The sequence below is a fragment of the Rhinopithecus roxellana genome, chromosome 9, assembly GCF_007565055.1.
Source record: "Rhinopithecus roxellana isolate Shanxi Qingling chromosome 9, ASM756505v1, whole genome shotgun sequence".
In the NCBI taxonomy this organism is placed as follows: Eukaryota; Metazoa; Chordata; class Mammalia; order Primates; family Cercopithecidae; genus Rhinopithecus; species Rhinopithecus roxellana.
Genome location: NC_044557.1, coordinates 126715120 through 126737082, shown reverse-complemented (window position 1 = coordinate 126737082; position 21963 = coordinate 126715120). Strand labels below are relative to the sequence as shown.

Below are 21963 nucleotides of genomic sequence, written 5' to 3'. Positions count from 1 at the left end.
TCCTTCATGATTTTCTGTTTTGTATTCACTCATTGACAGTTGAGTGTCTTTGTGCTAGGCATTGCATTTGGTACAGGGGACCCAGTGGTAAACCAAACAAATAAACAGGGCCTCTGTTCAGAAATAATTTATCATTTAGGGCTGAGAGTGCTGGCTCATGCCTATAATCCCAGCACTTCAGGAGGCTGAGGCAGGTGGATCACCTGAGGATCATAGGTTGAATTCGAGACCAGCCTGGTCAACATGGTAAAAACTGGTCTCTACTAAAAATACAAAAATTAGCCAGACACGGTGGCATGCGCCTATATTCCCAGCTACTCAGGAGGCTGAGGCTGGAGAGTCACTTGAACCAGGGAGGCAGAAGTTGTAGTGAGCCGAGATTGTGCCACTGCACTCCCGCCTAGGTGACAGAGTGAGACTCTGTCAAAAAAAAAAAAAAAAAAAAAGTAATTTATCATTTAGTAGGCAGTTAAGAGACTTTTAAAAGAAAGAAAGGAAGAAAGAAGAAAAGACATAAATAAGCACTATATACTACATCATAAAGAATGTGGATTTTATTCTGAAGGCAATAAAAGCCATTGCAAAAGTTTAATTTTTTTAATTTAAAAATTGCTTAACAACCCAAATGCCTATCAATCAAAGAGTGGATAAAGAAATTGTGGTATATATATACCATGGAATACTACTCAGCCATAAAAAGAAATGCAATTATGACATTTGCAGCAACCTGGGTAGAATTGGAGACCATTATTCTAAATGAAGTAACTCAGGAATGGAAAACCAAAGATCGTATGTTCTCACTCCTAAGTGGGAGCTAAACTATGAGGATGCAAAGACATGAGAATGATACAATGGTCTAGGCATGGTGGCTCATACCTGTAATTCCAGCACTTTGGGAGGCCAAGGTGGGTGGATCACTTGAAGTCGGGAATATAAGACCAGCCTGGCAAAAATGGTGAAACCCTGTCTCTACTAAAAATACAAAAAATTGGCCAGGCGCAGTGGCTCATGGCTGTAATCCCAGCACTTTGGGAGGCCAAGGCAGGTGGATCACCTGAGGTCAGGAGTTTGAGACCAGCCTGGCCCAAGATGGTGAAACCCCATCTCAACTAAAAATACAAAAAATTAGCTGGGTGTGGTGGCTTGAGCTGTAATCTCTATTGCTTGAGAGGCTGAGACAGGAGAATTGCCTGAACCCAGGAGGTAGAGGTTGCAGTGAGCCAAGATGGTGCCTTTGCTCTCCATCCTGGGCAACAAAAGCGAAACCTCATCTCGAAAAAAAAAGAAAAAAAATTAGCTGGGCATGGTGGTGCATGCCTGTAATCTCAGCTACTTGGGAGGCCAAAGCAAGAATCGCTTGAACCCAGGAGGCAGAGATTGCAGTGAGCCGAGATCACTCCACTGCACTCCGGCCTGGGTGACAGAATGAGTGAGTCTCCATCTCAACAACAATAACAAAAAGAATGATACAGTGGGCTTTGGGGACTCCAGGGAATGGTTGGGAGGGAGGTGAGGGATAAAAGACTACACATCGGGTACAGTGTACACTGCTTGGGTGATGGGTGCACCAAAATCGCAGAAGTCACCACAAAAGACCTTATTCATGTAACCAAACACCACCTGTTCCCCAAAAACCTATTGAAATTAAAAAAAAATTAATAAAGAAATAGAAAAAAGTGTTTAACAGCTTTATTGAGGTATAATTGACGTAGAGTAAATTGCACATATTTGAAATATACAATTTGGTAAGTTTTTTTTTTCTTGGTTGTTTGAGACAGGCTCTCACTTTGTCACTCTGACTGGAGTGCAGTGACGCGTTTGAGACAGGCTCTCACTCTGTCACTCAGACTGGAGTGCAGTGGTGTGATCTCGGCTCGCTGCAACCTCCGCCTCCCAGGCGCAAGTGATTTTCCTGCCTCAGCTTCCTGAGTAGCTGGGATTATAGGCGCCCTTCACCACACCCGGCTAATTTTTGTATTTTTAGTAGAGACGGGGTTTCACCATTTTGGCCAGGCTGGTCTCGAACTCCTGACCTCAAATGATCCACGCGCCTCGGCCTCCCAAAGTGCTAGGATTACAGGTGTGAGCCACCACATCTGGCCACAATTTGGTAAGTTTTAACATCTGTATATACCCATAAAACCATCGCCACAATATGGTGAACATATCCATCCACCAACAAAGAGTTCTTGTGCTCCCTTCTTCCTTCTCCCCAAGCAAGAATTGAACTCCAATGCTACTGATTAGTTCAACTTTTTCAGAATTTTGTATAAACCATCATACAGGGCTAGGCACAGTGGCTCATGCCTATAATCCCAGCACTTAGGGAGTCAGGAGGTTTGCTTGAGCCCAGGAGTTCAAGACCAGCCTGGGCAACATAATGAGACCTTGTCTTTACAAAAAATAAAAAATTAGCCAAGTTTGGTGGTGCATGCCTGTGATCCCAACTACTCAGGAGACTGAGGTGGGAGAATCACCTGAGCCTGGAAGGTCAAGGTGGCAGTGAGCTGTGATGGTATCACTGCAATCCAGCCTGGGAAACAGAGCAGGACACTCTCTCAAAAAGAAAAAAAAAAAACCAAATAAATAAATAATCATACACTATATGCTCTTTTTCACGTGGCTTTCATGCTCTTTACTATTGAAGAACATTCCATTGTATGATACACCAGTTTATTTATCCTTTCACCTATCAATGGACTTTTGGGGTTGTTTCTACTTTTTGGTTATTATGAATAATGCTGCAATCTTTGCTAACAGTATTGGTGTGGACACATGCTTTCATTTCTTTGGGGTAGACAACTCTGAGTGGAATTGCTCAGTCATGTGGTAAACTACCAGTTCTGTTGAACCTCAGGGCCACCGTTCTGTTCATGTCAGCTCATTGTAGAACCACATCAATGGAGATCAAGATGGTAAAGAAGAAAAATTGTAGCTCACATTTACTGCACATTTACTACAAGTCAAGCATTGCGCTATGAACTTTAAGTGCGTTATTCATTAACCCCTTCAATAATTCCTCTGAAATAGGTACCGTGAATGTCCTCATTTAAAATGAGGAAGCTAAGGCTTTTCAAAGCTAAATAACTTGCCTAAGGTCTCTTAACAACTAGCGAAAAGTACAGAACTCAAACCTAAGTCTTTCTGCTTACAGCTTGTGTTTCTATCCATGGTGTAAATGAACGAGTCAATGTATGCTAAAGTCAAGACGCGTATCTTTTGTTTTGCTTTCTTTCAGCATGGACAGAAGCGCATTAACCTAGTTACAGGTGCCAGTGAGGGGCATCCTGATTAGCTGAGATGTTGGTTTCATTTTGCTTTACTCTTAGTCTAAGAATCTAAGGAAAATATAATGTGCAAGATACCTTTGGCAATCATTTTATAGATTTTGTTAAAACTCCATAGGAATCCTTTATAAAGTTGTCCGATCTAAAATATATGACTCTATTTAAAATGTATTTGTTTGCTTGGTTTAGATGGTAGTTATTTTTAACAGGGCCTCATCCATCAAAACACAATAAATGGGAATTGACTGTAGAATCCTGAGAATTTGTAATATTTGGAAGTAGAATGACATAGCAGAGAGAACATGAGTTTGCAGGTAAAAGAGACTTGGATTGAATATTCGGTCTGATGTTTCACAATGGAAAAGCTATTGAAACCTCCTTTCCTCTGAGGTAGAATGAAGATAGTAATGCCTATTTAAAGGGTGGTTGTAAGGATTAAAGAAGATGACAGACCTGTTACCCAGTGAAACATTAGATTCTTGGTGAGGGTCAGGTCCTAGTTCATTTTTCTAGTCCCCCACCCCCTCCCCCCACCCCCTCCCTTTTTTTTTTTTAAGGGATCATACCTTTTTTATCCTGGCTTAAAATCTAAATCCCTTCCTGCTAGGAGTTGGTGATCCTTCCCAAACTGTGTGCAAAATTTGGTATGTTTGTACATGTTCATTTGTGAGAAAATATCCCTGTGTATTAGTACCTTTTCAAACTGTTATAAAGAACTACCTGATACTGGGTAGTTTATGAAGAAAAGAGGTTTAATCGACTCACAGTTCCACATGGCTGGGGTGGCCTCAGGAAACTTACAATTTTGGCAGAAGGAGAAGGGGGAAGCGAGGCACGTGGCAAGATGCAGGGGAAGTGCCACACCTGTAAACCATCAGATCTCGTGAGAACTCACTTACTATCATGAGAACAGCATGGGGGAAACCACCTCCATGATCCAATCACCTCCCACGAGGCCCCTCCCCGTGGGGATTACAATTTGAGATGAGATTTGGGTGGGGACACAGAGCCAAATCATATCACCCTGGCTTTCATCGGATTTCAAAGAAATCTGTGATTCAAAGGCAATTTAGAACCACTGGGAGATTGTTCTTCATTCATTCAACAGTATTTACTGAATATCCACTATGGGTCAAGCATTTGGCTCAGATAAACTGTGTCCCTGACTTTCAGGAAGATACAGCCTAGAGTGGTGAATAAGTATGACCTGTTTTGTGAATCTGTGTGTTATCACGCTATGATTAGGTTGGTGCAAAAATAATTGCAGCTTTTGCCATTGGAAGTAATTACTTTTGCACCAACTTCATGCTTACATGTAGGGAGATGACACATCAGAGAGAAAGGAGAGTACATGAAACGAAAAGCAGAAGAGTCCAGGCCGTAGAGTGGACGTGAAAAAGAGACCCTGTGAGCAAGGAACAGGCATCAAGAAAATAAACCTTCCTGACTTTGACTTACAGCCAACTGCTGTATTAAGGTGTAGGACTGTGTAGGTTCTGCCCCACAGAAGTGCCGGACAAGGGGTAAGTGGGGAGGGTTGGGGTGAGGAGGTGATGAGATGCACCTTGAGCTCCCATTTCCAAGCTGGGGGCCCTCAGGACTCTGCCTACCTGGAGAGAGCAACTTTTTCTAATATGCTCCAAGGTGGCATAAGAGGCTGCCAGCCCAGTGTATTGCTGCTACCTAGAGAGTCAGATTTTCCTTTAGGAGCTGAGCTGTTAAACTTGAAAGTAGATCAGCTCTAGTCCTGAAAAAGAAAAAAAAAAAAGTGGGTTCTTTGGCTCTTTGCTCAATTGATCCCTTAGAGGACGTGATCAAATAACTAACAGTTGGGTCACTATGTCAACAGTGTTTGGAGAACAAAGGAGGTGTCTTTCAGCCTCACGCCTTTCCAGGCAGCTAGTAAGGTGAGTTGGAAAAATCCTAAAGCAGGAGAGGAATTTGGGTTTCTTGTGGCTCAGTCCCCTCATTTTATAGATGAAAAAACTGGGACCCAGGGGGATCATTTCACAGCCTTTTCTTAAGCACGCAGCTGGAGAGTGGATGGTAAAGGCAGGAGGCCCTGAAAGATTCATTGTGCTCACTATGAGCACTTGACAATGGGAAGGGGCCCCTCTGTGGTGACACTGGTGACACCGGCTCTCCTGGCCCTGTCCACGGTGACTAGCTCCACCCAGCTGGCATATCTCGGGGCCAGCGCCTGTGCATATTTATTCTTTCGAGTCTTGCACTTTGCTCTTTTATTTTTCCTGGCCCTGCACTTGTGTTTGCTCTTGGTGCTCTCTTCATACATATTGCAGGAGGCCCCATGTTTAACTTGAGCTCAGGACTAAATATAACCACTGCTATCGCCAGAGGCATCCGTGCATGTCAGCTCTTTTTCAGTGTTTGCTGCACCCTGGGTCACAGGCGCGGGGCAGGCCCCAGCACTCCTTTCATAGGAATTCACTTTTAAATGGAAACTATCACCAAAAGCAGGGGTGACCCGGGCCAGGAAGAAATCAGTTCTTATCACAAGCTGCACTCATGCTTTGTCCCTGGTGTGCAAAAGCCTGCTCTCCATATCTCCAAACCTCTCTTCTCCGTTTAATAGGATGACTCCATCCCCATCCCGCTGACTCCATCCCCATCCTGTGGGCTCTTTGAAAGGAACTGCAAAGTGTCTGTAGCTTTGACACGTGATTTTGTCCTCTGGGGCCTTCCAAAGCCTTTAGGCCATGCCACAGACCTGCAGACCATGGTTCTTGGACATTGTTCCCACACTGCACATTGCACCAGGACAAGCTTCCACCTCACCTCCTCCAGGAAGCTCTCCCCCACACTCCTATCAACACTGCCCTTGCCTGTCTCTAGTAATCGTGGTGATTAAAAGTTGCCTGCATGGTTCATAAATTATGGTGTGGTTTTCATCTTGTCAAAATGAGAGCAAAAGTCCTTCGTTACCTGAACTAGTGTCTTCTGCTCACCAATCCCTGATCCCTTTTCTCAGTGCTAAGAAAACAGGTGCTTGCCAATATCTCACTCCCTTGAGAACATGGAATAAGATTCAAGCTCGCATTTCCTGCTTCTCTGAATACGGCAGGATCTGCTGTGACCTCCGCAGCAGGCTGGGGAATGCCAGGCCAGAAGAGGGGCTTGGAGGGGCAGCTAGAGCTCCTGGAGAGAAAAGAGGGCACCCGCCCAGCCAGCTGAATCAACCCAGGATAATGAGACAGCAGAATTCGAAACCACATTGTTCTTGCAGCTTCACTGGGTCTGAAATCAGATCCTTTACAATTTCTTCCAGATCTACAAGTTCAGAGACTCACTCCTTTGACATCATTTTCTGAATCAATCCCTTTTTCTCTCCATCCCTTCATTCTAGCAATTGTGATCACCTGCTGTGGACAAAGTTCAGGGTTAACAAGAAGTCTAAGAGGTACTCCTTGTACTTCTAGAGCGTGCTACCTAGGACAAAAGGCTTCTTTAAAGTTATGTTCAAAGGAAGAAGAAAGGACCCTTGGATAAGTCGACTGGGCTGCTGTTGGAGGCCACCAGCAGCAGGGGTTGTTTTGGGCACAAATTCGGGGAGAGTGGGTGATGGAGTAAGGAGATGTACGGAGGAAAGAGGAAGGGTTTATTTATGTGTTCATTTGTGAGCTTCTTTCAACCCTGGGGAAAGAAGCAAGTGGTGAAGGTGGAGATTGAAAATACCAGAAAAGGCAGAAAGGAAGAGCACCCAAGACTCCACTGGAGAAAGAGACAACGCGGTGTGGCAGGGACATGGGCCACGCCTTGGATGCTTCTCCATGAGGACAGGTCGTGATTGTTCCATCAGCCTCCAGATGGACAGCTAGCAGTTTTCTATATGGCTGCCTGGCCGCTCAGCCTGTTCTCCAAAAGGTCTTCTTAGGTCACATGTTGGCTGTAGGTGAGAACTCAGAACACTTCTTGTTCTTTGCCTTTGATCCTGTGTGCACAGGGTCACCCTCATGCCATCGGGACTTTGAATGAGGACACAGTGTCTGACGCCGTTCATGGAAAGAACTATTCTGGTCGGGGTACATCTGAAACTGGCTGCAGTTTGCTGGTGGGGGTGGGTGGGGTAGAGGCATCAGAATTTGAGAGTCTCTCTGGCTTCGACATCTCTACTCCAGACAGTTAACCTCAAGGGGCCCCAGGAGGGTATCTTCCTGGTGCCATTGAGAACACAGAGCATGAGCGGCCCCCATCTTCAAGGAGGTGGAGCTGGCTGTGAGCTCAAGGTAGGGCCTTCTGATTTTCCATGATTTGTTGTTAGAACCGGAATTTCAGGGTTTTTGCGGCCTGGGGTCTATCCAGGCAGGTGTTAGAAAACTGGAATGACTAGATCATTAAGTGGTGTTGAGTGTGGCCATGCCAGAGTGTGAAAGCTTTAGCAGAAACACAGAGCAGGATCTTATCTCCACTGCCTCAGTTAGACACATGATATTGCATTAGACATAAGCTCAAAGCTCACATCTCCCTTGGAAATACATAGTAATATCTATAAACAATGAGTTGAGATTAGTAAAATATTCTCGGCTTGTGTTTTAAATCAGATTGGAAGTCCAGTTCATTTCGATAACTAATATATGCTTTTAGCTATTCCACAATCCATGCAGAATAAGATAATGTGTTGTGTGTATAGCCCAGGACCTGGTGGACACTCAGAAATGCTGGTTACTTTCCTTAGTCTCGTCCCACCTGTTCCCCATAGAAGGAAGTCTGCACCCCATACATTTGAAGCCCTGCACAATTTCTTCCCTTTCTTGTGTTCAATCATATGTAAGCACTAATTATGTGCCAGGCCAGGGAACACAATAGACAAAGTCCTTGCCCTCATATAATTTATTTATTTATTTCTCATAGAATTTATTTATTTATTTCTTAGAGACAGCGTCTTGCTCTGTTGCCCAGGCTAGAGTGCAGTGGTAAAATCATTGCTTACTCCAGCCTCCAACTCCTGGGCTCAGGCAGTCCTCCCACCTCTGCCTCCCAAGTAGCTGGGGTTACAGGCATTCGCCGTCATGTCCAACTCATCATGTCCAACTCGTCATGTAATTTAGATTATGGTAGGAGAGAAAGTCAAGAAACAAAACACAGTGCACCATGCCAGGTAATGAAAAGTTCTAAGAAAAAAGTGCAGCAGGGTCAGAGAATTAAGCATCCACCTTAACATCTTTATTTCACACTTAGTCACCAAAGGAGCCCTCTGCTAGAGCCAAGCTCACATCCAGCCTCAGATAGTACAGAGTCTCTTGAAGGTCAAAGTGTATGCAATTCAACTATTTATTTCACCAGAAAAGCCCTCCAAGTCCCCTAACTCAGGGATCCCCCAGCCCCAGGCCATGGACTGGTACTGGTTCATGGCCTATGAGGAAGTGGGTCTCAGGGCAGGAGGTGAGCAGCAGGCAGAAGCTTCCTCTGTATTGACACGCGCTTCCCGTCACTCGCATTACTACCTGAGCTCTGCCTCCTGTCAGATCAGCAGCAGCATTTGATTCTCATAGGAGCTTGAGCCTTATTGTGAACTGTACATGCGAGGGATCCAGGCTACACACTGCTTATGAAAATCGAATGCCTGATGATCTGAGGTGGAGCCGTTTCATCTCCAAACCATCCCCTGCCCCTAAGTCTGTGGAAAAGCAAAACAAATCCCTGGGGCCACTGCCCCAACCCTTATTCTGCATATTTATTGTTGTGTTGCTTTTGATTACGATTCCAGTGCTTCTTGTATCTTATTCTTTCCACTTGGGTTCAATTTTCTTCTTTAGAAAATATACTCTTTTTCATTGAGGGGCTGTGAATAGTATATGATCTTAGTCTTAATTTGTATATATATACATAGAGAGAGAGATGGAGCCTTGCTCTGTTGCCCAGGCTGGAGTGTAGTAGCACAATCTCGGCTCACTGCAACCTGCGCCCCCGGGCTCAAGCGATTCTCCTGCCTCAGCCTCCTGAGTAGCTGGGATTACAGGCACCCATCACCACGCCCAGCTAAGTTTTGTATTTTTAGTAGAGACGGGTTTCACCATGTTGGCCAGGCTGGTCTCGAACTCCTGACCTCAAGTGATCCACCCACCTGACCTGAAGTGATCCACCCACCTTGCCTCCCAACATGCTGGGATTACAGGTGTGAGCCACCACACCCAGCCTTAATCTGAATATATTTTTGTTTCATCTCTACACTTATTTCATCGTTTAGCCCTCTAGATTAAAATTACATTTCTAAATTAAAATTACGTTTCTAGATTAAAATTACTTTCCACTAGCAGTTGGAAATATTATTCCACCATCTTCTGGTGTCCATTGCTGCCGTTGAGAAACCTTTTGTCAGGCAAATTGTTATGCTTTGGGTAATCTGTCTTTTTCTCTCACTGCTTCCTTCTCTCCTCCCTTCTGTTTTTTTTCCTCTCTCTCTCTCTCTCCCTTTTTCCCTTGTCTATTTTTAAGATTTTTTAAATTGCGCGTGTGTGTGTGTGTTCCGTAGCTTCACTATAAGGCTTCTCGGTATAGATTTGGTTTCCTCTGTCCTGCCTGGGACTAACATCTTCAAGTATGAATTCTTATTCATCTTCTCAAAGCTCAAATCCAGTGAATGTCGACTCTTCATCTTCCATTTCTCTTAACATGCTGTAATATTTTCTATCTCTTTATCTCTCTGGCTGCAGAGGGTAATTAATCTGTGCATATATTTTATAATCACAGATGACAATGATCTATTTTGCAATTCCCATATCTGCTACTCAGTTTTGCTGATCTGCAGTTACGCTGTGCCCTGCATTTTAATCTCAGTGATGAGACTTATTCATTAAAATTCTTTTTTTAAATCTTTTTTTTTTCTACTTTCCTAGTGCCTTGTTCTCTTCTTGGGGTTTTGTCTTTTTTAGATATGTATTTAATCATTTCAAGCATTTTTCTTTTATATTCTTTTCCTGATTGCCATTCTGTTCTATCAAGTCTAATTCTCCTGTTTATTTTGTCTGCTCATTCTTGGTGAATGAATGGTGAATTGTTGCCTTATGTATTTTGTAATTTTCAATTTGTGCTCTAATATACATTGTGTGTGTGTAAAAATTTCTTGTGGCATGAGTGGTGAGAATATTCTTCTAATGTTATTATCTCTATTTCTGCCAGGCAATCTACGGGTATCACTTCACTAAGACCTGTTTTTTTTGTTTGTTTTTGTTTTTGTTGTTTTTTTGAGACAGGGTTTTGCTCTGTCACCCAGAATGGAGTGCAGTGGTGCAATCTTGGCTCACTGCAACCTCCACCTGCCAGGATCAAGCTGGAATCAGGGTTTCACCATGTTGGCCAGTCTAGTCTCGAACTCCTGGGACCTCAACCCGCTTTGGCCTCTCAAAAAGTGCTGGGATTACAGACATGAGCCACCAGGCCCAGCCCTGAGACCTGTTTCGTTCGTTTGTTTGTTTGTTTGTTTGTTTGTTTTGAGACGGAGTCTCGCTCTGTCTCCCGGGCTGGAGTGCAGTGGCTGGATCTCAGCTCACTGCAAGCTCCGCCTCCCAGGTTCACGCCATTCTCCTGCCTCAGCCTCCCGCCTAGCTGGGACTACAGGCGCCGCCACCTCGCCCGGCTAGATTTTTGTATTTTTTAGTAGAGACGGGGTTTCACCGTGTTAGCCAGGATGGTCTCGATCTCCTGACCTCGTGATCCGCCCGTCTCGGCCTCCCAAAGTGCTGGGATTACAGGCTTGAGCCACCGCACCCGGCCTGTTTGTTTGTTTTCTTATGTTAGTTCCTGAACTTACAGGTTCCTATGCCAAATGAATAAATGTGAATCCTTCATCCGTTGCAAGGGATAGGCCTAGAGTTCCCGTTTTTCAAGAGAGACTTTATTTCTCCACCCAGAAACAGAAAAAACTTCCTTGTAATACCTTGGTACTGATGGGTAGATTTTTCTAGTTGATCTTACAACCAAGGAGGCAGCTCTAGCAGGGTTCCAGCTTAATGCAGGAATTTCAGTTGCCAGCTCCATGGTTTTATCAGGCTCAAAACCTTGCTGAGGTTAACATGTAGTCTCAATGTTGGCTTTAAGACGCAATGCTACCTAGATCCCTAGTGTGGTCCCTGAACCAGCAGCCACAGAAGCAGCATGTTGTGGGCTGTCGGAATACAGACTCTTAGTCCCCACTGCAGAATCAGAATTTTTATCTTAGCAAGATTCACAGATGATTCCTGTGTACATTACAGTTTGAGAAGCACCACCCCGGGTCACATGTTTTATAATGCTCATTCTTCCATCCTCTGCCCTACAGAAGTTACAATGTCACTCATGTTTTTTCTGGGCTCTTTGTTTTAAACTTCTCTCTGCATTTTTGGAAACAAATGTAATTTTCTTTCTTGAGAGCTCATCTGTGCATTTAAAAACATTTTTGTGGAAACCTTCTTAGTTGCTCACATTGCCAGGCCTGGAAATCCAATCCTACTCATTCTTCAAAGTTAAACTTCAAGCTTTCAGCAGTTTCCTGTGCCAGCCCCTACCTTTGGGCTTTGTAGATATACTCAACAAACTATTTGTAGCTTTTGCATTCAAATGATGGATTAGAAAAATGTTCTTTAGAGTGAAGGGGTAGCGTTTTTGCTTAGTTCTGCCCCTTCTATGGTATTCTCTTTTTTAACAAAATATCCTCTGTGTCCCACTATATACTTTTTACAAAGCTAGCTCTGGCTCAAGCCAAGGCCTCCTCTCTGGCACCGTGGAATTTCTATAGTGAGATAGGAGAAATCTGTTGTGCTCTCAGAGTCATCGACACGGAACAACACAGCAGGGCCAGGTTATCAGTGGCCTCTTCTTCCAGAGTTCCTGTGGGACACTTGGTTATCTCAGCCTGTTCCCAGTTAGCCTACACGTGGCGGTCTGGCTAGTAAAAGCTGCAGAAAAAGCAGCTCTGTCCAGATTCATTTGATTAACTATACAGGCACATGAACTGTACACTTGCTCATTGCATTGCAGTATCCTGAGCCTCAGGGGCACTTGAAGGGGAAGAGGAAGTAGATCCTGCCTCTAGGGTACTTATAATCATATGGTGGTGAGACACCGGTATCCAAAAGAATGAGAATAAAAATCCCAAGATGTCAGAGACACAAGTGCCTCATAGGGAGGTAGAAACTGTGTACAAAGTACTGAGAGAACATCAAGTTAAGAGAAGCAACTCCATTGGGTGGGACAGAGCAACATCATCCCTTGTTTCCTTAAATTGCCAATAAATATTTATCCCCTGCTTGCTACTGCTTGGGCCCGAACCATTCTCCTTTGTTTTAGAGAGAAGGAAAGAGCCCCTCTGCTCTCCCCTGCCTGGGAAATTCATCACACCAACAGCAGAGATCTTGGCTTTTTACACTATTTTGGGGGCTCTACTTGGCATAAAATAATACATTCCCTGCATGGGGCTAGGAGGGATTGCTGTTTTTCTCCCACCCCCTGTACGGTACATCTGGCCAACAGTCCCGATCATTGTTTGCAAACCTTCTATTCGAACATGTATATTGTTTTATGAATGGCAAAAGAGGAAGCCAACAATAATCTTAGGTCTTCATCTGCTTCTTTCATCAGAAGGGCGGGGTGATTCTATGAAGCTGCCCTCCAGCCAGTGTCCCATGATCTCTGTTTCCTGAGAAGCCAAGATCATCAAGATTATTGTCTTCTTTTGCTCACAGCACACCCACTCCAGGAGTCCCGAACCGCATTCCTTTCTAAATCCTACCATTCTTCAATGCTCTCTTTCCCTGCTGACTTTGTATCTGAATGGATTCTTTGAAGCTTCAGTGGTGCCTTATAGTGTTAGGAATTGTTTTTATGTCTTTCTGACTTATCTCCCCAAATATATTTTAAGCTATTCGAAGGCAGAAGATTCATAGCATGTGGCACAATGGCAGGCAAGGGCAAGTTCTCAAAGATCTCAAGAAAGTCTGTTGAGCCCAAATTCATAGCACTGTTGGTTATCATACATAAGGTCACTCACCTGCTCTGGTGAAGCCCTTCCATAGGATGCCCAGGTTGTTGTAGAAGTCATACTAAAGAACGTCTAAGGACATAGGAATGCCTTGTTCATAAAGGTCAGAGGAATAAGCCAGACGTTCCACTGTTGGGGAACGTGAAATGCCACACAAGTGCTTACCTGAACCCAGTACCTCCATTCGCCCTCCACTGGCAGTTTACTTCCTATCACCTTCTCTCCCACGTAGAATCATTAAATGTCCCATACAACTTTCTGATGTTATGTACAGACATACCTTGGAGATATTGCAGGTTCAGTTCCAGACCACTGCAATAAAGTAAGTATAGGCTGGGCACGGTGGCTCACACCTGTAATCCCAGCACTCTGGGAGGCTGAGGTGGGCAGATCATTTGAGGTCAGGAGTTCGAGGCCAGCCTGGCCAAAATGGTGCAACCCTGTCTCTACTAAAAATACAAAAATCAGCCGGGCACAGTGGTGGGCGCCTGTAATCCCAGTTACTTGGAATGCTAAGGCAGGAGAATCCCTTGAACCTGGGAAGTAGAGGTTGCAATGAGCCAAGATGACACCACTGCACTCCAGTCTGCGTGACAGAGTAAGACTCCATCTAAAAATAAAAAATAAAAATAAATAAATAAAGCAAGTATTGCAATAAAGCAAATCCCCTGAATATTTTGGTTTCCTAGTGCACATAAAAGTTATCTTTGGGAGGCCAAGGTGGGCAGATCACGAGGTCAGGAGATCGAGACCATCCTGGCCAGGCGTGGTGGCAGGACCTGTAGTCCCAGCTACTCGGCAGGCTGAGGCAGGAGAATGCCGTGAACCCAGGAGGAGGAGCTTGCAGTGAGCTGAGATCGCACCACTGCACTCTAGCCTGTAAGACAGAGTGAGACTTCGTCTCAAAAAAAAAAAACAAAGGTTATCTTTATACTAAAGTCTATTAAGTGTTCAATAGCACTCGTCTAAAAAAAGATGTGCTTATCATCTTAATTTAAAAATACTTCAGGCTGGGTGTGGTGGCTCATGCCTGTAATCCCAGCACTTCGGGAGGCCAAGGCGGGTGGGTCACTTGAGGTCAGGAGTTCGAGACCAGCCTGACCAACATGGCGAAACCCCATGTCTACTAAAAATACAAAAATTAGTAGGGTGTGGTGGCGGGTGCCTGTAATCCCAGCTCCTCAAGAGCCTCAGGCGAGAGAATTGCTTGAACCTGTGAGGCAGAGGTTGCAGTAAGCTGAGATTACGCCACTGCACTCTAGCCTGGGTGACAGAGTGGGACTCCGTCTCAAAAAATAAATAAATAAAAATAAAAATACTTTATTGCTAAAAAATTGCTAACAATTATCCAAGCCTTTAGCAAGTCATAATCTTTTTGCTGGTGAAGAGTCTTGCCTCAATGTGGATGGCTGCTAACTTAGCAAGGTGGTGGTTGCTGAAGATTGGAGTGGCTGTGGCTATTTATGAAAATAAGACAATAGTGATATTTGCTGCGTTGATTGACTCTTGCTTTCACAAAAGATTTCTCTGTAGCTTGTGTTGCTGTTTAATAGCATTTTACCCATGGTAGAACCTCTTTCGAAATGAGAGTCAGTCCTCTCAAATCCTGCCGCTGCTGTGTCAACTAGGCTTAGGTAATATTCTAAATCCTTCGTTGTTGTTTCAGGAATGTTCACGGCATCTTCAACAGGAGTAGATTCCATTTCAATAAACCACTTTCAGTTGCTCATCCATAAGAAGCAACTCCTCATTTGTTGAAGTTTTATCATGAGATTGCAGCACTTCAGTTATATCTTCAGGCTCCACTTCCAATTCGAGTTCTCTTGCTATTCCCACCACCTCTGCATTGACTTCCTCCACCAAAGTCCTGACCCTCTCAAAGTCATCCATGATGGCTGGAATCAACTTCTTCCAAATCCCCATTAATGTGACTATTTTGGATGCATGCCTGTAGGCCCAGCTACTTGGGGAACTGAGATGAGATTATTTGAGGCCAGGAGTCAGGAGTTCGAGGCTGCAGTGAGCTATGATTGTGCCACTTCACTGCAGCCTGGTGACAGAGTGATACCCTGTCTCCAAAAATATTTACAAAAAAACAAAAAATTAAAAATGTTTTTTGACCTCCTCCAATGACACACAAGACCACATAATGGCATCTTGAATGGCAAATCTTTTCCAGAAGGTTCTTAATTTACTTAGCCCAGCTCCATCACAGGAATCAGTATCTACGGCAGCTACAGCCTTACAAAATATGTCTCTTAAATAAGACTTGAAATCTGAAATTACTCCTTGATTCATGGGCTGCAGCATGGATACTGTGTTAGCAGGAATGAAATGGCATTAATCTCCTGTGCATCCCCGTCACTGCTCCCGGGTCACTAGGTGCATTGTCAATGAGCAGTCCGATTTTGGAAGAAAACTTTTTTTCTGGAGCAATGGTTCTCAATAATGGGCTTGAAATATTCAGTAAACTATTCTGTAAACAGATGTGCTATCTTCTGGGTTTCTTTGTTCTCTTTATAGAGCCCAGGCAGAGTAGGTTTCGTGTAGTTCTTAAGGACCGTAGCATTTTAAGAATGGTCAATGAGCATTGGCTTCAACTAAAATTTACCAGCTGGATTAGCCCCTCATAAGAGAGTCAGCCCCTCCTATGAAGCCAGGCATTGATGTCTCCTCTCTAGCTATGGAAGTTCTAGATGGCATCTTCTTCCAAGGAAAAGCTATGTCTTCTACATCAAAAACCGGTTGTTGACTGTAGCAACCTTCATCAATTATGTTAGCTAGATCTTCTGGATAACTCTCTGTAACTTCTGTGTCGAAACTTGCTGCTTCCTCTTACACTTCTGTGTTATGGAGATGGCTTATTTTCTTAAACCTCATGAACTACCCCCTGGTAGCTTCCAACTTTTCTTCTGTAGCTCCCCTACCTTTCTCAGCCTTCACAGAATTGAGGAGAGTTAGGGCCTTGCTGTGGGTTAGGTTTTGGCTTAAGAGAATGTTGTAGTTGGTTTCATCTTCTAACCAGACCACTAAAAATTTCTCCATATCAGCAATAAGGCTCTTTCACTTTCTTATCATTCATGTGTTCCCTGGAGTAGCACTTTCAATTTTCTTCAGGAACCTTGCCTCTGCATTCACAACTTGGCTAACTGGAGCAAGAGGCCTAGCTTTAGGCCTTATGTCAGCTTTCAACATGGCTTCCTCACTAAGCTTAATCATTTCTATCTTTTGATTTAAAGTGAGAGGTGTGTGACTCTTCCTTTCACATGAACACTTAGAAATCATTGTAATATTATTAATTGCCTAATTTCAATATCGTAATTGAAGTTGTTAACAATAACAATTTTGTTAATTGGCCTAATTTCAATATCGTTATGTCTCAGGGAATAGGGAGGACTGAGGAGAGGGAGGGAGACTGGGGGATGGCTGGTCAGTGGAACAATCAGAACATACACAACATTTATCAATTAAGTAACCGTCAAATTACTAATAACCAAAGGCAAAAGGAAAATCTTGAAAGTAGCTAAAGAAAACATAGTTTACAGTGGAGAGCAACAATGTCAATTATCACTGATTTCTGTGCAGAAACAGACAGAAGATGACAGTGGAGTAACATCTTTAAAGTATAAAAGAAAAATACTCTCAACCCGGAATATCTATATCCAGTAAAAATATTCCTCAAGAATGAAAGTGAAATGAAGACATTTTTCAGATACACAGAATCTAAGATAATTAATTACTGGCAGAACTAAACTCTGATAAATACTACAATATAAGTTCTTTAGAATAATGGAAAAGTTATCATATAACATCTTAACCCATTGAGGCCGGTACAGCAAAATAACATAAACTGGGTAGCTTGTAAGCAGAAATTTATTTCTTACAATTCTGGGGGCTGGGAAGCTCAAAGTGTCAGCAGATTTGGTGTCTGGCGAGGGCCCACTTTCTGCTTGACAGATGATGTCTTCTTGTTATATCTTCACATGGTGAAAGAGGCAACTGAGCTTCCTCGGGCCTCTTTTATAAAGGCACTAATCCTATTTGTGAGGGTCCCATCCTCATGGCCTAATCACCTCCCAAAGGTCCCACTTCCTAATACCATCACCTTAGGGTTTTTTCAACATATGAATCTTAGAGAGACACAAACATTCAGACCATAGTATATAGCAACTTGGAATTTCAAGGCGGAATGAAGAGCATAAGAAATGTTAAGTATTTGGGTGAACATGAAAGACTGTTCCCCTTTAATTTCTTTAAAATACACATAACTATTTAAAGCAAAAATTAAGACATTGTTTCTGATGTATATAGATGTATATGGATATTGGTAAAATGTATCTAGATACATGAAAACTATATCAAAAAGAATAAAGGGACCTGTACAAGTGCAAGATTTATATATTTCATGTAAAGTGGTGCAAAAGTAGCCCTAAGTAAATAAGAAAGTTAAGGGTGTATATATTAATCCCTAGAATAATCACTAAAAACTAATGCAAATAGTCATAAATAAGCCAATGGATACATTAAAATAAAATTCTAAAATGTACAATTAACTCAAAAAAATGTAAGAAAGGAGGAACAGAGGAACAAAACACAGATAAGACCAACAGAAAACAAATAGAAAATAGTAGGCTTAAATCCAACCACAACAATAATTATATTAAATATTAATAGACTATGCATTCCAATTAAAAGGCAGAGATGGTCTTAATGGATAAAAAAGGTAGACCTGAATGAACACTGCCTATAAGAGTTACACTGTAAATATAAAAACAGTAGATTGAAAGTAAAGGTAAAGTAAAAGGATAGAATAGAAAAAGAAAGATATACCATACAAACAATAAACATGAGAAGACTGGGTGGCAATAATATCAGATGCAGTTGACTATGAAACTAAAATTATTACCAGAGATAAGGAGGGACATTTCATAATGATAAAAGTATCAACTTATCAGGAAGACATAACAGTTATGTATGTGTATGGACCAAATAACAGAGCTTCCCAATATAAGCATACCTTGTTTTATTGCGCTTTGTGGATACTGAATTTTCTACAAAATGAAAGTTTGTGGGCAATCCTGCATCAAACAAGACTATCGTCACCATTTCTCCAAATGCACATGCTCACTTTGTGTCTCTGTGTCACATTTTGGTAATGCTTGCAATGTTTCAACCTTTCTCACTCTTTTTAGTGTAATACCATAAACCTTGAATAATATCATGAGATCCATATTGAGTGCCCCTAGTGACACTGCAAATGTTCCCAAGAAACAGAGAAAAGTCATGACATAACAAGAAAAAGTTGACTTGCTTGATATGTACCATAGATTGAGCTCTGCAGCTGTGGTTGCCACCATTTCAGACAGATTATTCATCTTGTGAACAGGCAATGGAAACTTATGGTATCAGTACATACAGTAGAGTGTTGTCAATGTATTTTCTTCTCCTGATGATTTTCTTAATAACATTTTCTTTTCCCTAGCTTACTTTATTATAAGAATATAGTATATAATACATATACAAATATATGCTAATTGACTGTTTATATTATTGGCAAGGTTTCCAGTCAAAAGTCAGCTATCAGTAGTTCAGTTTTTGAGAAGTCAAAAGTTATATGCAGATTTTTGGCTGCATGGCAGGGGTCAGCATCCCTAACTTTCACATTATTCAAGGGTCAACTGTAATAATAATTGCTTATAGATTCTTTGCAAGGCCCAGTGCTAAATGTTCCGTATACATTATCTCATTTGGCCTTCCCCCAAACCTTTACATTAGGGGCAAGTATGGTTCTCATTTTGCAAATCAATGAGAGACCTAAAGGGATGGAGTGAGTTGTCTCTCAGTCACACAGCTGAGTGTGTTTGGAAGCAGGACTAAAATCTACCTCTGCCTGACTTGAAGGCCCCTTTTCTTATAAGAATGGGGTAGATACAGGTTTTATTCCTTCTTCCCCATAGACAAAAAGTAGCATGGTTCATGGTCATGTAAATACACATCCTGAGTATTTACCCTTCTGATTCCCTTGCGTAGGGGGAATATCCACATCCAAGAGACCCCTGCAGTCTGCGGGGCTCCAGAGGGAGGGAGTCCTGTGGATGTGGAAGATCTGCTTTTATCTGAGTCATGAGATCGGACTGTGGGTCCCTGTTGTTGCTAACCCCGTGTGATCTTGGGCAATTCACTGTCCCTGTCTTTACCTCTACTTGCTCCTCAGTAAGTCAGAATGAACTGAGATCTCTTCCTGAAATTACTTAGTCTAATTCTATGGTTAGTTCCTGGTGGCCAGGAACCAGCAATAAATCTCTCAGCAAAATTTTGCTTGTGGACCATGAATCTTAGAGTATCCATGGTATCACTGATATCTTTAATTCCCAGATATTTTCCAATAATGAAACTCCATAAAGCCAGGATCTCTGGTTCTTAATGTGGTGTTCTCCAGATCTCTGACTCCATCTAACCCCGCTTCCCCCAGATCTATCATGTTTCAGTCCATGCTGCTGGCCTGCCATTCCTTAGGAGTGCCTTAATCCTGGCTGAGTCACTTTTTATTTTTTTTTCCAATCATAAGGGTTTCTTGATTCCTACAAAGGGAGAAAACTCAAGGGTATGATAGTCATCCATCTTGGGAGCCTGTGCTCTGGAGTCGGGCGGCTTATCTTTCCCACCTACCAAAATTATCTCCCTGCCTAATCTGTCCAAGGTGGGCGGAAAAGGTTGTTTCCATTTACGACTCCCTTGCAGAACTCAGTTTCCATGACGCCGCTTCAGTACCACGCCTAGCCCTATATTAACAGCACGGTAGACTGGACACAGGGCCTCTTCTCCCAAGAATTCATCAATCCGTAAGTCTTCATTAAGTAAATTAAACTAAGGCTCTTGCTAGTGCCTTCCTGGCACAAGAAACTTGTCAGTTTCTGGAATCTCTAGGGGTTCACACCTCCCCTCCCTCATCTCCACCTTGTCTTATTATTATTACTATTATTATTACTATTACTGAGACAGAGTCTCACTCTGTCACCCAGGCTAGAGTGCAGTGGCGCGATCTCGGCTCACTGCAACCTCTGCCTCCCGGGTTTGAGTGATTCTCCTGCCTCAGCCACCCGAGTAGCTGGGATTACAGGCACCCACCACTGCGCCCGGCTAATTTTTGTATTTTTAGTAGAGACGGGGTTTCACCATCTTGGCCAGGCTGGTCTCGTACTCCTGACCTCAAGTGACCCACCCGCCTCGGCCTCCCAAAGTGCTGGGATTACAGGTGTGAGCCACTACACCTGGCCTGTATTATTTTTATTTAAATAATTGTGCTGGAAAAATCATCCTGCTTGGGAAAAAAAAAAGTAACGTAGGAAGAGGCATGGGGCAGACTCAGTGTGTTACAGCAGTCCTTTTGAGAATGACAGCTTGGGGCATAGCCAATGGAAGAATTCACCTTCCTCATCCTCTCAGAAATGGCTTTAGGATGAGGTTATGGGTATAAAATATGCTTTCCTTTAGGCTCACTGCGTAACTTTGGGGAAGGAATTTAACCTTGCAGTGGTCCAAGTGCAAATGTCCAAGGTGTTACTTCCCATAATTTTGTGACAATAAGAATTCTTGAAATACTAGGAGACCTTTGCAAAAATAAAGTGACCTTGCAAAAGTGACATTTCTGGCCACTGCTGAATCTATAACAGGACTTAAAATGGAGCTTTCTGGTTTGTCATAAATTTATGCCCTCAATTTACTCTGAGACCGACCTCTCCAGTTGGTTCTGGGGATGTCTAAATCACGTCAGCATCTTACACGCCGTGGGCCAGTGATGGCGAGGGCTGGATTTTCACACATGGGAAGGCCAGGTGGCATCACTTTTGCTTATGACTTCCATTTGCCATCTCCCTCTTTCCACTTCTCCTGCTGCTTGTGAGAATAGATCCACATTTGCTAACCTAGACCTCATGGGAGTTAGAGTCACCAAACAAATAGAAGAAGGCCCTTAGCTTGGCAAAACTTCAAAAGTTTCCACTTTCTAATCTAAAGGGGCAAAACTACAGCCATGCCTTGGAATGAAGACTGACGTTTCCCCAGAACTTCTAAAGTCTCACCAATGGCTAATCAAATGTCAAATTCTCACAGCAAGAATTTTCCAGAAGGGGAGCAGGTAACTGGATGTCATTTAACTTCCCTGGGCCTTAATTCTCTTATCCATAAAATGAGGCAGTAGGAGTCACTGGTGCTCCACAGTTCTTTCCTGAGTCAACTATGTAAGAGTCTATCTTTCTATTCTTTTTTGTTCTTTTTTATTTTTTAATTTTTGAGACAGGATCTCGCTCTGTCGCCCAGGCTGGAGTGCAGTGGCATGATCTGGGCTCACTGCAGCCTTGACCTCCCAGGCTCAAGTGATCCTCCCATCTCAGCCTCCCGAGTAGTTGGGAGGGACCACAGGCATGCACCAACATGCCCAGGTAATTTTTAAAATTTTTTTTGTAGAGACAGAGTTTCACCATGTTGCCCAGGCTGGTCTCAAACACCTGGGATTGAACAATCTGCCTGTCTTGGCCTCCTAAAGTGCTGGGATTACAGGCGTGAGCCACTGCACCCAGCTGTCTTTTTATTCTATTGCATTCAAGTATTATTGCCAAAGGCTGGTATTACCTAAAATTAGCCGTTTTATTAGTCTTCTCTTCCCCCTTCCCACACTATAAAATACAATGATTAGTAAAAGCT

At 43.0% G+C, this 21963-nt stretch overlaps 1 protein-coding gene across 2 annotated transcripts in view; it reads left to right on the top strand.

Annotated features, from left to right (window-relative positions):
* Window positions 1–21963, top strand: part of ERI1 (exoribonuclease 1) — a 119609-nt gene that overhangs the window by 90226 nt on the left and 7420 nt on the right. Inside the window, exon 8 of one of the 2 annotated variants that reach the window (XM_030937925.1) lies at window positions 2799–3016. The exons of the other annotated variant lie outside the window; for it this stretch is intronic. The gene's annotated coding sequence lies outside the window, so the exon portion shown is untranslated. Of the gene's footprint in view, window positions 1–2798; window positions 3017–21963 lie in introns of those variants that run through there. 2 annotated transcript variants of the gene reach the window in all.